This window comes from Halictus rubicundus, chromosome 4 (assembly GCF_050948215.1).
Source record: "Halictus rubicundus isolate RS-2024b chromosome 4, iyHalRubi1_principal, whole genome shotgun sequence".
Lineage (NCBI taxonomy): Eukaryota > Metazoa > Arthropoda > Insecta > Hymenoptera > Halictidae > Halictus > Halictus rubicundus.
The window spans coordinates 1,419,809-1,436,382 of record NC_135152.1 but is presented as its reverse complement, the minus strand read 5'-3'; the positions used below and the strand labels follow the sequence as shown (position 1 = coordinate 1,436,382).

The window sequence follows — 16,574 nt, the reverse complement described above, 5'->3', positions numbered from 1 at the left end:
ACACTTTTTATCGTTTAAACTTTTAACGCTTGTTTACATAAATAAATTTTGATTATTTAAACAATTGTTTAAACAAATAAATTTTTGTTATTGAAACAAATGTTTACACCAGTACATTTTTACTAGTTAAACGCTAGCTTACACAAATAAATTTGTATTATTTAAACAATTGTGTTTGGGATTGGCGGAGCGTGACGTGCGAACGCCGCACGGTCATTGGTTCTTAGCTCGTCTTCGCGAGATCGCGGGTCGATTCTCAGCGCCCCGCGTGATAGGCCGTCACCGTCGGATCGATTATCGACGCGATAATAGATATCCTATTGGCCCGTGTTCAAATTCGTCAAGTAATCGTTCCGGCGGTGCTAGGAAACCGCTCGCCTATCTCCGAAGTTATTATTACTCTATCGTTCTTCAACGCTCTCGCCAGCAGTTCGGTTCGGTTCGGTTTCTCTGTTTTCTAAGGGCTTCGTGCGTCGGGTGACCCGTCCTTAGAAGGGGTTAATCTTAGCGTGATTCTATTCTCGATACCGGGAATAATCAGATTAGCTGGTATAATTCATACTGTTTATTTTGCGTACGTATACATTTCTGTGTAGAGAACGTTCGTGTTGACGAACCGCGAGCCGGTAAAATAAAGTGTTCTCGTGCAGTTCCGAGTTTTCCTCTAACCGTGCCCGCCTACACAGTGGTCCTTCAACCCGTCTATATTAAAGGCTCGATCCCAAACAAATTGTTTAAACAAATAAATTTTTATTATTGAAACAAATGTTTACACCAGTACATTTTTACTAGTTAAACGCTAGCTTACACAAATAAATTTGTATTATTTAAACAATTGTTTAAACAAATAAATTTTTATTATTGAAACAAATGTTTACACCAGTACATTTTTACTAGTTAAACGCTAGTTTTCACAATTAAATTTTTATTATTTAAACGATTGTTTAAACAAATAAATTTTTTTTATTAAAACAAATGTTTGAACCAGTACATTTGTATTATTGAAACAAATGATTAAACCAGTACATTTTTATTACTTAAAATATTGTTTAAACAAACACATTTTTATTACTTAAACAATTTACGTCACGTTTTGCAGTGAGTAAAACTCTTTATAAGAAAAGGAAATGTCATTGGGTTTCACCATTGGTACTCTGCTGGATGTAAAGTTATTAAGACAATTTTATAAAGAACTCTTTAGATTATGTATTATGTACAGGTACACGTACATATGTAGGCATTGCATGCTATGGCATTTTTCTGTCTACGGTTCTGAATTACCGACTCTGTAGAACATGCTCTGGTACGGCAGCGGACTCTATCGAAATGGAACGGTCAGCTAGTGAAATAAAATTCGTTGATAAACTTCGAAGGAAACGTTTCAATACTGGCACCGTCTAACTTATCAGATTTGTGACGTGTTTAGACTTGTTTTCATCAGCAAACTATTTGCAATCGATTAATAATGTTCCCATGGCAGAATTATGAATTGTAACACACATTTTATTGTTATTAATAAGTGATGGTGAAACGCTTACATTGTTGTCTCCAGGCGGCACATGACGCGGCGCTCCATACGGTCGTGATTCAGTATCAGAGGCAACATTGTAACCAGTAGCGTATTGGCGTTTACCAACTATACCTAATATTATTTCTTATTAACGTTACCATAATGATATCATTACCTACCGATTGAAAAGGTTTTCCTGAACAAAATAAGCCCAAACACGGTACAAATCGAATAATAATATCATCGGGTTGTGCTGCCTTTTTCTAGCGCCTTCGGCCACGCGGCCGTGTTTGCATGCTGTCCTTTTCTATCTACGTTCGCCGCAGTCGAAGCGGCTACAAATATATGCATATATATGTGCAATCACAGGCGACGATATACATATGTATATGTGTGCAACGACAGACGTCGATCCCTGCCGAATGATTCCGAGAGTAGAAGAACGAAACATGTGTTACTTTCTTTTTGGCCGAAGGTGTGCGTTGTTTTCAACAAATGCAATCTTTTCATAGAAGGGAACTTTTTAAAAATTTGCAAAAAAATGAGGATATAGCCCCAAGTGTCCTCTTTACAGACCTGTTTTTTAAAAAGATGAACATTTTAAAATTAACGAAATTAAAATTATCTGAAGCGAATGCTGCATCGCGATACACAGCCTTGGACGGCCGGACACTGTGCTGGGTCGAGAAATTTCGTGACATTTTACAATAAATGTTGAACCGTAAGAGATATCAGCATGAAATTTGCAGTAAACTTCGTTAAAAAATTATGCCTATCCACTGATAATTGTCGTCATAAATATATATTTTCAGTAATAATTTTTTAATTCATTGTTTCAATGGTTAACTTGTTATTTATTTAGTACTGTTCCAGATAATTTAAATCATCGATGTCTTTGATTCTAAATTTCTGCATGTTCTACAGAGTCGGTAATTCAGAACCGTAGACAGAAAAATGCCATAGCATGCAATGCCTATGTACGTATACCTGTACATAATACATAATCTAAAGAGTTCTTTATAAAATTGTCTTAATACCTTAATATCCAGCAGAGTACCGATGGTGCAACCCAATGACATTTCCTTTTATTATAAAGACTTTTACTCATTGCAAAAGGTGACGTAAATTGTTTAAGTAATAAAAATGTGTTTGTTTAAACAATATTTTAAGTAATAAAAATGTACTGGTTTAAACATTTGTTTCAATAATAAAAATTTATTTGTTTAAACAATTGTTTAAATAATAAAAATGTATTGGTTTAAACATTTGTTTCAATAATAAAAATTTATTTGTTTAAACAATTGTTTAAATAATAAAAATGTATTGGTTTAAACATTTGTTTCAATAATAAAAATTTATTTGTTTAAACAATTGTTTAAATAATAAAAATTTATTTGTTTAAACAATTGTTTAAATAATAAAAATTTATTTGTTTAAACAACCGTTTAAGTAATAAAAATGTATTTGTTTAAATAATTGTTTAAATAATAAAATTTTATTTGTTTAAACAATTGTTTAAATAATAAAAATGTATTGGTTTAAACATTTGTTTCAATAATAAAAATTTATTTGTTTAAACAATCGTTTAAGTAATAAAAATGTATCGGTTGAAAGATCTGATTAAATAATAAAAATTCATTTATTAAACTGTCATTTAAATAATAAACATTTACCTATGTAAACATCTGTTTAAATAATACAAATCTATTTGCTTAAACAATCGTTTAAATAATGAACATGTATGTGTTTAAAAATTCGTTTAAATAATACAAATTCATTGGTTTAAACAATCGTTTAATTAATAAATAGTGTTTGAATATTAATGGGAGTCACTATACCATAGTACGTACTTGCATATTACAACGTAAGTATTATGACTTGGCAACGTCGCTCGGTCTTTTATCCGAACTTCGAATACAATTTCGAATAAAAGATACATTTGATTTTCATTTATTCCTCATGCTCGTCTCGAATAAAAAATCGAATAAATCATCTTCCCTACATCGACCATCCGAATAAATCTCTGGGCCACGCAAAAATCGTACGTCGAAAATCAAAGATACATTCTGAGTTGCGAGTATCTGACGAAATTGACCGTCGAATACATGGGGGCGCTGCTAAAAACTATCGAATAAAAATCAAGGAGGTCGCGAACCGGAGCTCCGGGGGGACGCGTCGTTTTTGAACTGTGTTGAGATATTTAGTCAATATTAGTTGAGATACGCTAGTAAACCTTGTATTTTGCATCTTACTATCTTGTTTGAGTATATCCTCAAATAGTTGTGATCTGGGCAACAGTGTTTCAAGAGGAGAGTTCATTAGATACCTGGGCCCGTGAGGCCCAGGGCCTTAGCGTCGCCATCATGGCGTCCAAACAACCGCCTTCAGACGAATCATCCATGGAATGGACCACCGTCAAATACACAAAATTAGGATCGGCAGACTCAAATCTGAAAAGAAAATCTGAAGAATTGCTTCCTCCCATACCTGTAGGCAAAGTAGGTAAGAACCACGAGATTAAGACTGACATCGCCTCTGCAAAGAAAAGACGCGATCCTCCTGCTATTAATACATACCCATCGACACATAAAGGGCCGGCCTTTGTATCAGCCTCCTTTGATAAAAACGAAGTAAAACAAAGGAATTCTCAAAATGCACTTTTGTTGGCTAAAGCCCTAAATAAGATAAATCAAGGTGTGGAGGAAATCAAACCAGAGGGGTTTGGAAAGTTCTCTATTAAATTCAAATCAGCTATGGAAGCAAATCAATTTGTTAAAGCAGAAAAGCCCGAGCTCAAGGGTGTTAACACCTTCATTCCGAAATATAGAACTACGAGAAGAGGAATTATCAAAGGTTTCTCCACTGACTGCGAAATTGATGATATCCTTAAATTTACTGACTCTCCAGTACCCATAATAGACGCCCGTAGATTAAATAGAAGAGTGAGGGACTCTCAGAATGAGAAATGGACATGGGTTCCAAGTGAATCCATTGTTCTTACCTTCGAGGGGACAATACTTCCAGATTACATTAAATTATACAACTTGATACACACCTCAGTTGAGTTATACATTGAACCAATAAAAATTTGCTATGGGTGCTTCAAATTTGGCCACACCACCAAGTGGTGCCGAAGTCAAAAAATTTGTAGAAACTGCGCTTCATCAGGACACACTCAATTAGAATGCCCAAATAAGGACTCGCCTAAATGCGCTCACTGTAAGGAAGACCATCCCACCTTGCATCCAAGCTGCACCCATCTAAAAAATACGAAAGAAATTAATAGACAGATGTCATTACTAAATATTAGTTACTACGAAGCCCGACAAGTAGTCATGGGAAACCCCAGTTCGATAAATGGAGCACACACACTTGGAACTAAAGAGAACTTCCCTCCTCTGAAGAGTAAAAGTCATGAGGATATTATAACCTTAAAGTCAATCGGTGGGCAACAACGTCCAACCTCCTCCCCTAATGTCTGGTCACAGCACCCTACCTATCCAACATCCAAAATATCAAACAAACCCTCAAACCTCTCCTCCAGACTTCTCAATATATCCAAATCTGTCACTTCGCTGAAAGAAACCCAAACCACTATCAAAACAAATCCCTCCGCTTCCTCTGCTCATATCAATAAATTAGTTCCATCCACATCCTCCCCGTCTTCCCATAATCCTATTTCATCTTCATCTAACACCATTAACTCACCCCATAATTCACAGACTCTGCTCACCAGAAAAACCAACCAGGCTCCCATTAAACAGTACAAGCCAGCCGTAGCCTCAAAAAATACTTAGAGTAATATATATATACTATTTCACACATCATGGACAGTCCTCTCCGTATCACTCTCTGGAATTGCAGGAGTATTATAAACAAAAAAGTTGAAATCGCTGGCTTAACCACTAGATCCGACATAATAGTATGCATTGAAACCTGGCTCCGCCCTCAACAAAACTTCAATATTGCAGGATATAACGCCATCAGAAAAGATCGTCTTCTCGGCAAGGGTGGAGGCATTGCCATCTTCATTGCCAAAGGCCTCAAATATAAAGTTTTAAATTCCATAGAACACAAAGATGCGAAAACTGAATTCTGTTGTGTACAGCTACTGAACACACAAGTAAAGATTGTCATAGCTGCTTGCTATAGACCTCCCCATGGTAGACTTTCCACCTCTCACTGGGATACCTTTGTCCAGGATATTGAAGACATTGGCCCCTATTTAATTATGGGAGATCTCAACGCTCACCACACAGAATGGAACTGCTCCAAGGAAGATGGCCCTGGCAGAAACCTCCTTCAAGTCATAGACGATCACAATATAGATATTCTGAACCACAACCTATCCTCTCACTATGACCCTCGAAACAACTCGTCAAACAACCTTGACTTGATACTGGCTCCAAGAAGCCTCTCAGATTCCCTCTACATAACACAAGAAGATCCGTTAGGATCAGACCATTATCCCTTATTCATCACATTCTCAACAGCCAGACACTATTACACAAAGGAAACGAACAAACTGTCCTCCATAAGAACCGACTGGAACAAATATAGTAACCTCATGGATCAATACACAGAGTCTCTACCATGCATAGGAGAAACCACAGGTCTTGTGAACTACACCAGATTCACAGATTGCATGAGGGAATCTATCTACGAAAGCACGCCTCGGAGAAAGCTTGTCAACAGTTACCGTCAAAGGAACCCAGTCCCGTGGTGGGATCCAGATTGTGACAGAGAAGTTAGACTCAGGAAGGCTCTGTTCAAAAAATGGAAACACCAGTCCTCCTCGGTGAACTGGCAAAATTACAAAAGACAAGTCGCTGCTACGAAGAAGCTCCTCCAAAAGAAAAAGAGAGACAATTTTAGAAACTTTGCTGCCACCTTATCACACAGAACCTCAATCTCACACCTATGGAAGCACATCAAAATACTTAAAAACAAATGGACACTTACAAGAAGTACAGAAGATATCGGATCAGATACCATCAATTTGCACAAACAGTTGGCAGTTGACAAAATATCTCCTCCGTGGGTACCAGTCAATCCGACAATAAATCTGACAGTCTCCTCGAATCCTTTCTTGGACTCTCCTTTCAACTTTGTTGAATTCAACGCTGCAATAGAACGTGCCAATCCAAAATCATCTCCTGGTCCTGACGGGTTAGACTACCAAATGCTTAAACATCTTTCCACCAAATCCAGACTGTACCTGTTGGATATCTTCAACGATATCTTCCAAAATAAACGCTTACCTGAAGAATGGAACAGAACTCAGATCTTGCTCATAAAAAAGGCAGACAGCAATAGCTTCAGACCTATTTCGCTTACTTCCTGCATGTGCAAAATCATGGAGAGGATGATTAATAACAGGCTTCTATGGTGGTGCGAAACTACCGGTCAAATTCCCATCACTCAATCAGGATTTAGGAAAGGACGATCTGCCACCGATAACATCCTCAACCTCACTGCTCACATAAGAACAGGATTCGCTCGCCACCAAATTACCACTGCTGCATTCCTAGATGTTAGTGCAGCTTATGATAACGTGCTATGGAACATTTTAATGGATAAACTAGCGAAATTAGGTGTTCCAATCAATACTCTGAGCTTCATAGCAAATTGGTCCTATTGTCGATTCGCCAGCTCCCCAAGTTTCGAAGGAATGAGGGCTATTTACAAAGGACTTCCCCAAGGCGGAGTACTAAGCCCCTTGTTATACAATCTGTATGTGGCCAACATATTTAAAAGGGTTCCAAAGGAAGTCCACATTTCGCAGTATGCCGATGACATCGCCCTATTCTCAACTAACTCTGCTCTGTCTGTCGCCAAATGCTCCATTGAAAAGGCTCTAAAAGAGGTGAATCGTAATCTAACAGAAATAGGCCTTGAACTCTCCTTACAGAAAACCAACCTCATAGTATTTAACAATAGTAACTTGCCAAGTGGTCGTACCCTCTTCCGAGTAGGCCAGTTTTTGATTCCAGATTCTCATAGCACCAGGTTTTTGGGGGTACACCTAGATCACAGGTTATCCTTCGAATCTCACATTACATCACTTCACAAAAAATGCTTGTCCGCACTCAACATAATTAAATTTCTAAGAGGTGTCTGGTGGGGAGCCCATCCTGATACTCTCATCCTCTTATATAAGGCCCTTATCAGATCTAGACTTGATTATGCAGCTCACATCTACTTCCCAAGCAACCGAACGCTGATTGCCAAACTGGAATCTATTCAGGCTCGTGCCATCAAACTATCCCTTGGTCTCAGAATGTCCTCTCCAACAAGTGTCGTTCTTGCAGAATCTGGATTTACATATCTTGAGAATAGAGCTTTATACCTTGGAAAATCTCACTTAACAAAAATCATATCTAATGCCAATCATATCTCCAATAGATACATCAAAGAACTCTCTGATACTATCGCCTTGCTCCCTTCTACCATAGCCAAGGGGAAGGCCAAGCTCCTCATAAACTGCCTCATAGAAACGCTAAAAGTCAAGGATATTTGCTATATATCTGACAACTTCCCATGTATATCCACACCCTATAACACTACAACTTTTCAAGCAGCATGTGACCTTGACATAGGTCACAGGTTACAAAGTTCCCCAGCTCCCAACCTAGAATTCACAGATTTTATAAGAAACCACTATAGTAACCACCTCTGCATCTTTACGGATGGGTCCAAAGTGGAGGATGGACTATCTACAGGTGCAGCGGTTGTCTGTCCTGAGAAACAGATGTATATTCCCTTCAGTATAAATCTCTCAGCCTCAGTCTTCACTGCAGAATGCGCAGCTATATCACAGGCCATTAACATCTTTCATGATAGCGATAAGCCTCTAATAATTTGCTCTGATTCCCTCAGTGCAATAATGAGCCTCGACAATCCTTGTATTAACACCAAAACAAACTTCCACATAGTAGATATTAAACAGAAGAGTATAGAATTGGCCTCCTTACATCAAAATGACAAATTTGTAGTCTTTATCTGGATTCCTTCTCATTGTGGGATTCGTGGTAATGAAATAGCCGACCGACTTGCTAAAGAAGCCACCCAAATCACCCACTCTCCTCTCCACAAGATTCCCTATACTGACTTTAGAGAGAGGTACAAGGAAGAAATGTGGAAAGATTTCACGGACAAATTAATATCTATATTTTACAGTAAAGGAACGCTATACTGGCAGAAATTTTTCAAATCGCAGAAAAAACCCTGGTACAGCGGACTCGACCTTTCCAGAGAATTAATAGTTAGATTTGGCAGGATGAGAACCAACCATGTCAACACGCGGGAATCACTTGCAAGGTTTAATATAGTTCCGGACTCCATATGTGAGTGCTCTAACCCGACACAAAATATAGACCACCTTTTATGGGAGTGTCCTCTGCGATCTGAAGGAAGACGGGAAATGAATCGACAGCTTCAAAGAACTTGCAATATCCCTCCAGGAGAAATTGATACTATCTTGAAAAAACTAAATATTAAAGCCCTTAATATTATTAATCATTTTTGTAACAATAACAAGATTCATGTGTAAATATTAGTGATAAGCACATGTGATCACAAGACTGATGTCAGCACCTCTGCCAATCGGTTTCTGAACCAAATAACAATCCGTCTGTGATAACAATTAGTTACCTTAAGTCGGTGCAATAGTCTTAGCAATACGTAAGCAATAAGATATAGCCTTAATAGATTTAGGAAACAATGTAATACCAAAACGAAATGTTATTAGATATAGTTATAATAGCAATCGATAAATATGTTATATCAAGGCGAAGTTCTTTGTTAAAATATGTATGACTGCTTATGGGCCAGATCTGGCCTAAAGCTTATTTAAATAAAAAAAAAAAAAGAATAAAAATCAAAGATACTTTGCAACTCATCAGCTGTATCTTCGGATACATTCTCTCAAATAAAAAATCTCGCCGCTAGAGGCGTCGGATACGCATAGCCGTTGCTCCGCAATTCGGATGACCCACGGACGACAAATGAAAATCGTGAAAAGTATCCGACGGATAGACTGCGGTGAATATGTATCCGAGAGAAACGAGTTCGAATAAAAAATAGATTTCATTTATTTGTATTCGAAATTTTAAGGGGGCCGGCAGGAATTTGACCTTGACTGTCACGCCAATTCTCGAACGGTCCTCGAACGGTCAGTAGGGAAAACTCAATGTGGAATGGTTAAAATTTTTTTGTGGAACTACGTCGCGTCTACGAGATATCGGTAAAAAAGAATATATGAAATGCCGACTGAGGATGGTAAGAAGATTGAGTAGTAGCGGAAGAGAGAAACGAAAATTGAGAGAGAAAGCTAGCGACTAGACATGGTTGCCACATATAATCCTTCGCCTCACTGTTGCCATGTCATCAAAACCGTAAATGTACAAGCGTTTCGTGAAACTGATTCCTGCCTCGTGAGCCCGATTACACAAGCTAACACATACATTGCCACGGGCGCGTAGATATACGCAGGACTCGTTGTCACATTACCTCTGCAGTTTTTCGCTAATATCTCTGGAATGAAACTCGAATGGCGGTCACGTGTATGCAAAAGCTAATGAAATCATTTGATGTAATTATTCTTAACATTATAATAATTTTATATATATTACCAGGACTTCTTGAAAATGTGCCGGAATTTACTTCCTGGCAGAAAGAAAATTATATTCAAATCTCATTTGAATGAAATAAAGCAGCTCTTTTTATGCCACGAAGCGCATAAATGTAATAATATATGTATACTATTATATATATATATATATCGTCTATGTCATGCCGTATTTTATCTAGACTACAAAAATTGGTGTGGCGCGACGGTAGCGTGCCAAGCTTTCACCCGGCCGACCAGGGTTCAAATCCTGCCTACTGACGCATTTTTTAAAAATTTTATTATGTTTTATCGTTATGTATTTATATTTTCAATCGATTTTTATATAATAATTATATATTAAATTTTATAAATTTCCTGTGATTTTCCGGATTTCGAACAAGTTACTATTACGTTTGTGTGATGAGACATCTCGATATCAAATTGTTGATTATAGACGTGAAAACGGATCACCCTTTCTTCATTACATTATAAAGTCAGAAAAGTAAAACCATAAAAGTATAATATCTACTAAAAAGAAGCGCATAAAAAATTAAACAAAATTTATAATATTTTTTTTACTTTAGATGTTGAAGTAAAAACTTTAGAAGTTTTATATACGCATATGTGTGATGAGGGACGGAAGGATGCTAAAATAAATGTAACAAAATACATAGTAATAAAAGAAAATGTTTTATTTGGCAGAAAAAGAATACCAGCATTCGCTGCTAGGATAAGGAAAACTGCCAAAACCTTATCAGTATTCATAATACAAAAATTACATTATAAATATAATGAAATTGTAACAATATGATCGATTACAGAAACGTCCCCTCAGTCCTCCTATTGGACTTGGCCGCATGAATCTTATCTGTAACATGACATAAGTAAAAACGAATAAAGTATTGAAACATATAATAGATAAATTCGTATGATTGTGTATACTTACCGGGTCTGAGATGCGCAGTCGGATGGTTTGGGATCCATTGGCAGCACTCTGGAATCTATCAGGGAAGTCGAATCTGCAAAAATAAATAAATTCTAACCGCTGAAATAATCAGCGGTTCCGCAGACTGTTTCAAAGTGTGCGGCCCGACGACATCGCGTCAGGAAGCTCGAGCGAATCCAATGATTCGCGAGCTAAAGAATGATCTAGTTTGCAATTTTCAACCGCTGAAGTAATCAGCGGTTCCGCAGACTGTTTCAAAGTGTGCGGCCCGACGACATCGCGTCAGGAAGCTCGAGCGAATCCAATGATTTGCGAGCTAAAGAATGATCTAGTTTGCAATTTTCAACCGCTGAAGTAATCAGCGGTTCCGCAGACTGTTTCAAAGTGTGCGGCCCGACGACATCGCGTCAGGAAGCTCGAGCGAATCCAATGATTTGCGAGCTAAAGAATGATCTAGTTTGCAATTTTCAACCGCTGAAGTAATCAGCGGTTCCGCAGACTGTTTCAAAGTGTGCGGCCCGACGACATCGCGTCAGGAAGCTCGAGCGATTCCAATGATTCGCGAGCTGATGATGATAGGCTTTCTTCGCTCTATATCGGAGGGCTCTCAAATGGCCATACTCCTATTGTGTCGACTGTCCACTATTTCCGGCAGCATGCAATGTATGTAAAATCGGCACAATTTCGACTGCATTTCTTGCTGCCAAAATTTGTCGTCTCTATATATCTTTAGCGATATCAAGCCTTTGCGTGTCCAAACACAAAACAGGCAATACATTTTTTGCGTAATGTGCAGCTGCCCTTGCACTTGATAATAGTAGTAATGGTTTTTGTTCATTACAGTACCCGCATCATCCACAAATATTTTGCGTACTGCAGGTACTGTTTTTATTGCTTCTTTTGGCGATATATTTTCTGCCGTTTTCGGGCATTTGATTTCGACGATACCGTCGTCATCATCGTTCACGCCGTCCGGAGAAGCTCCCAAAAATGGGATTGAGTCATCGATGAAAAGGCCACATTTTCTTATTTTGATGCCTTCTTTCCGCGAGAGTTCTTCTCGGGCAATATGTTCGCACTGCCGCCCATGCTCAATGGAAGGCAGGTCCAAAACTTTTGGGTATAGCAGCGACCTTACCAAATTACCACACGGCGTTTTTTACAAACGTCGGCACACTTGCCCAAAGTTCGATGCCGTGAGTAATTTGGATCTATACATTTGCCATTTTTGGCTCTTCACTTGCTCTGTAGTGTCCTTTTCAATGGTTTTTCTATTATTCTGCCAATCCTGCAGAATTTCCATGTGTCTTTCCTTCTCTAGGTTGAACACATGTTCCTCCATGTCCGGTTTTTCTGCGCTGGGTCCGTAATCATTGTCTCTCGTCGTCTGTGAAAACGGCTTTCGCGCCTTCTTCGGTGAGCACTTCCGCTTTTGGTTTCTGTTTTCATTCTCTTCTTTTCTTCGTTTCTCCATGGCTTCCAAACATTTCGGCGGCTCCTTTCGCTTGGCTCGCATAATGCGGGACAATACCTCTTTTGTGTTATACTGTATAACAGCAGCGGCACATCTCGCGGTATACGATCCCCTCTGACTCCAATTTATCCTTTTGCCGCCAGTATATTTCGCAATGATTGAATTGAAGCTCTCCACTGAGTTGTTATTGCTATTATATAACAAACTTTCAGCGTGAGCTATCAGCGGACGGAAGATATCTTGAATCTTGTAATATATTCCGTTTTCCATTAGGTGCGGCACCATGTTTTCTTCGTCGTTATTTGCGATGCGGTCGCAGAAATATCCGAGTCTTCGGCACTCTTTGTGCTCTCCAAAGACGTGGCTAGGAATGTTCGTCAAATCCTTTTGCAAGTTATTTATCTTGCGATTGATCGAAACATTTTCCTTTACTCTGTATTCCGCAGCTTTCGTAATGTCCGTACGCATTCTGCGAACGCTGCTTTCCACGGCTTTTCTATATTTCCCAGGCGGAGTCGTCTTCGCAATATCCTTTAGCTTATTGCAGAAGTTGCGTAGTAAATGGTTCGTGCATTCAATCTTTTTCACACGAACCATCTCCGCTTTGTACGGATCACAATCCAAAATTTTCTTGTATACGCTGCTGTCGCCGTCAGCAATCAGTGTCGTATACACGAGACCTCTTTTTTTTATGCTGGTCTCGAAGCCATCAGCAATTGCGTCGCTCTCCATTTTTGTTGACGTTTGATGTCGTCCCCAGTTTTTGAAGCACGAATGTTTTTTCGGCTTCTCGTTTTTTCTGGCAGCGTTGTGACAAATGACGCACATCTTGTTCTTCACTCCAGCAAATAAAACTTTTTGCGTGTGGTATCCAATTATTGCACCCACACCGGACATGGAGTCGTATTTTCCAGTACGGTAGGATCTCTTCATCCAACTACCGTCAGCCACGACGGGGATGAATGGAATTCCCGATGGTAGAACGTCGCCTCTTTCAATGGCTAAGCGTTTTTCTTCTTCAGCCGCTGCTATCATTTCTGCTTCTGCAGCATTGATGGAGGTCTCCACGATGTCGTCATGACATTTTCTGTATATCCATCGAGACATGCATGGAATGTTCATTGCTGAGAACATTTCTTCCATTTGCGTGTAACCACCTCCACTAGTTATTGTGCCGGCGACCGCACTGCAATTGATATTCAATCTATCGCTTTCTGCGGATTCACTATTTATTTCCGTTTTATATTTGCACATCTGGCATTCGATTAGTATTTTTGTTGCCAAGCACAAGCGCCTCGTGCCGGTTATGGTTAAATTGGCCATGGAACATTTCAAAGTTTCCGAATGGCTCTCCAGTTTTTTCATCTCCTCGAAGATGTGCCGCAAATCCACAATGCTCAATTCCGCGATAGTGGATTTTTCGGAAGTTTCCTCCCGCGTTGATGACTCCGCGACGAAACAGTCTGAGTCGCTAGTCATTGTTGTTGTCACATCCATCTTCTCGGGAATATCCTCGATTGACTGTTCCTGCGTTTCTTGATTATGGACTTCTAGCTTGGCAACCTTATTTTTTGCTGCCTGCTTGCGTCTGAAAGTACAACATAACAACATGCATCAGTAATTTGTGTACTGGGGTCATTCCACGCGAAATCGGGCACAATTTTGGAGTACTGCTGTGGGATTTTGTTCAAATTTGAATATGTTGTAGTCTTTAGCGACCTATGAACGAATGTCAAAGGATTTCTCGATATCTTAAAAATTGTTGATTTTAATAGACGTGTGAAAAAAAGGATCACCCTTTTTTCATTACATTATAAAGTCAGAACTAACAAACTAGAAATGTTTCCCCTTCGTAATGAACCTTTTAGAAGGATGGAGAATTGAACATTGGCTTCACAATGAGCTGGAAAAGGACGCGAAGTATCCCCATTTTTTTCATCTTTTATCTCTGGTTTTCATTGAGCAATGACACCTTTCTTGTAGAACATATTCAATTCATATAAAAACTAACATGTATACATAATTGCTAAACCTCTTCTACTGTTACATGGACTACAACATATTTCATTCAGTACAAAATCGCCGATAGGGACATCAGAAAGTAATCGATCTGACATGGTATGACCCCATATGATACTCTGCTGCGAATAAACGAAGTTACTGGAAGATAACGGATATTTTTCTATTCTATAAATAAATAGTAAATAATCAGATTTTATTCGAATAGATCTTCGAATAAAGGTATCATATGTGGGAATGATCGCATCAGCTGTGAAGGCCATCAGCTGACCGGGTCGTTGCCCTCGCGTCATAAACAAGCGTCGCGCACCCGATCGTCGAATGCCGGACGTCTTTTGGAAAAACGCGACGATACGGTCGGAATCACGGAAACGCGAAAAACGACAGTACCACGAAAACACGATCAACGAGAGTATCACGAGAACGCGATTATTACAACTCACGGCTTACGATAAAGGATTAACGATTACGATTACAATTTACGGCAAGGAACACGAATACGGATACGTTTATTTGTTCTTCTCTCGCGATATTATTGTAATTTTCGACACTTCTACAAATAAAGGGCAGATACTTTCTATCTATAAAAATCCTGTTCCTACACATATTGTCATCAGACATCGGATTTTGCCATTTGTCTGCACTGTGCGACGCTGTGCTACATTGTCGTCAGCTATGGTAACGCGCGAAAAAAATATGCGAGCATACCCTACACCAGAGTTCGGCAAAATATTTATCTAAATTAAAATTTCGAATAACGAATAAAAGATAAAAAAATTTTTATTCGTTATTCGAAGGTTCGAATAAAAAAAGTATCTTTATTCGACGAGTATCGGATAAATAATTTTATTCGACGAGAATTTATCCGACGAATAAAGATCATTTTTTTATTCGAACTTCGAATCATTTTTTCATCTTTTATCTGTATCTTTTATTCGAAGGCTTCGAATAAATCTTCGAATAACTTTTGCCAAGCGCCGAGCGCCGAGCTTCAAAGACCCAACGACGACAGACGACAACAATACAATTTTAGCATATCATCACCTATTTCTATCATAAATGCGAACAATCTGCATACATCATTATTGCATTGTTTTGCATCATTTACAATTTTATACAAAAATGGAGTAGTTGAATCGAATAACATGCAGAGTGGAATTAGTAAATCTGTTATATGTCCGCGATTGATCCTTGGGTAATCTTTCGGACCTGGGATGTTTTTGCACTGCGAGGTGCCCGCTAATCAACTAGTTCTAGTTCGAAGGACCACCTTCCTTGATCGGAAGGAAATGAACTAAGGGTGCAAGTATAGGTTTAAAACAAACTATATTTCGACTATGATGCGAGAAAGCTGCTGGAAGGAGCCAAATCCCGTCGAGGCTACAAGCTAGATATCTAAGGAACTATATTGAGCTAGTTGGACTTCCAGAGCGATCTGACTGGGAGAACACGAGTTACAAAAAATCTAAGCTCGGTTCTCCCCACTACGCTAAAGTCTCAACCCTACTTCGGGGGTTTGGTGGGAGGATCTAGGGGCTGAGTGCTTGAGACAGGCCCAGGGCTCGCCAAGGCCACACATCCTTGGCGACCGAACCCTGGGTTTTTCCAGACATCTGCAAATCATTCGAGCTGTAGTCTCAAGCACCCGGACGCGTTGATTCTAAGGGCGAACGAATAGTGTTTTATGGCAGGGAACTGCATCGAAGAGACCCAGGCAAGGACGGCAACACCATTGAACCATGTGGCGATGACAGGCCCATCGCCGTAGCCAAACTACCAAAGTCACGTACTGGGCCTGCTGCAGAGCATCAAGACCCCTGCCATAAAACATCGCCCAACGCGAGCCCCTACAAAATCAATTATTAAAAATTGTTAACAATGCTGAAAAATGGAAAACGAAATCGTTCGACATGTCCAAAAAATATGGAAAATATAATATCTTGTGGCGCAGAAAAGGCTGACCGAGACGGGACTAGCTAAAATATGGAAACACGTGCACCTGAGCAGGACAGGC

General features: G+C 39.1%; 2 long non-coding RNA genes across 3 annotated transcripts in view; one reads left to right on the top strand and one right to left on the bottom strand.

Annotated features, from left to right (window-relative positions):
* Positions 1-9,392: 9,392 nt before the first annotated feature.
* The window catches only part of LOC143353117 (uncharacterized), a 189,666-nt gene continuing 182,484 nt past the window's right edge, over positions 9,393-16,574 (top strand). The window contains exon 1 of one of the 2 annotated variants that reach the window (XR_013082077.1): positions 9,393-9,532. This is a non-coding gene — a long non-coding RNA (uncharacterized LOC143353117). Of the gene's footprint in view, positions 9,579-16,574 lie in introns of both variants that reach the window. The other variant, XR_013082078.1, reaches the window with a different exon arrangement.
* LOC143353118 (uncharacterized) overlaps positions 10,871-16,574 on the bottom strand; it is a 231,828-nt gene continuing 226,124 nt past the window's right edge. The window contains exons 2-3 of the long non-coding RNA XR_013082079.1: positions 11,068-11,166; positions 10,871-10,989 (exon numbers count right to left, since the gene is read on the bottom strand). This is a non-coding gene — a long non-coding RNA (uncharacterized LOC143353118). The remainder of the gene's footprint in view (positions 10,990-11,067; positions 11,167-16,574) is intronic.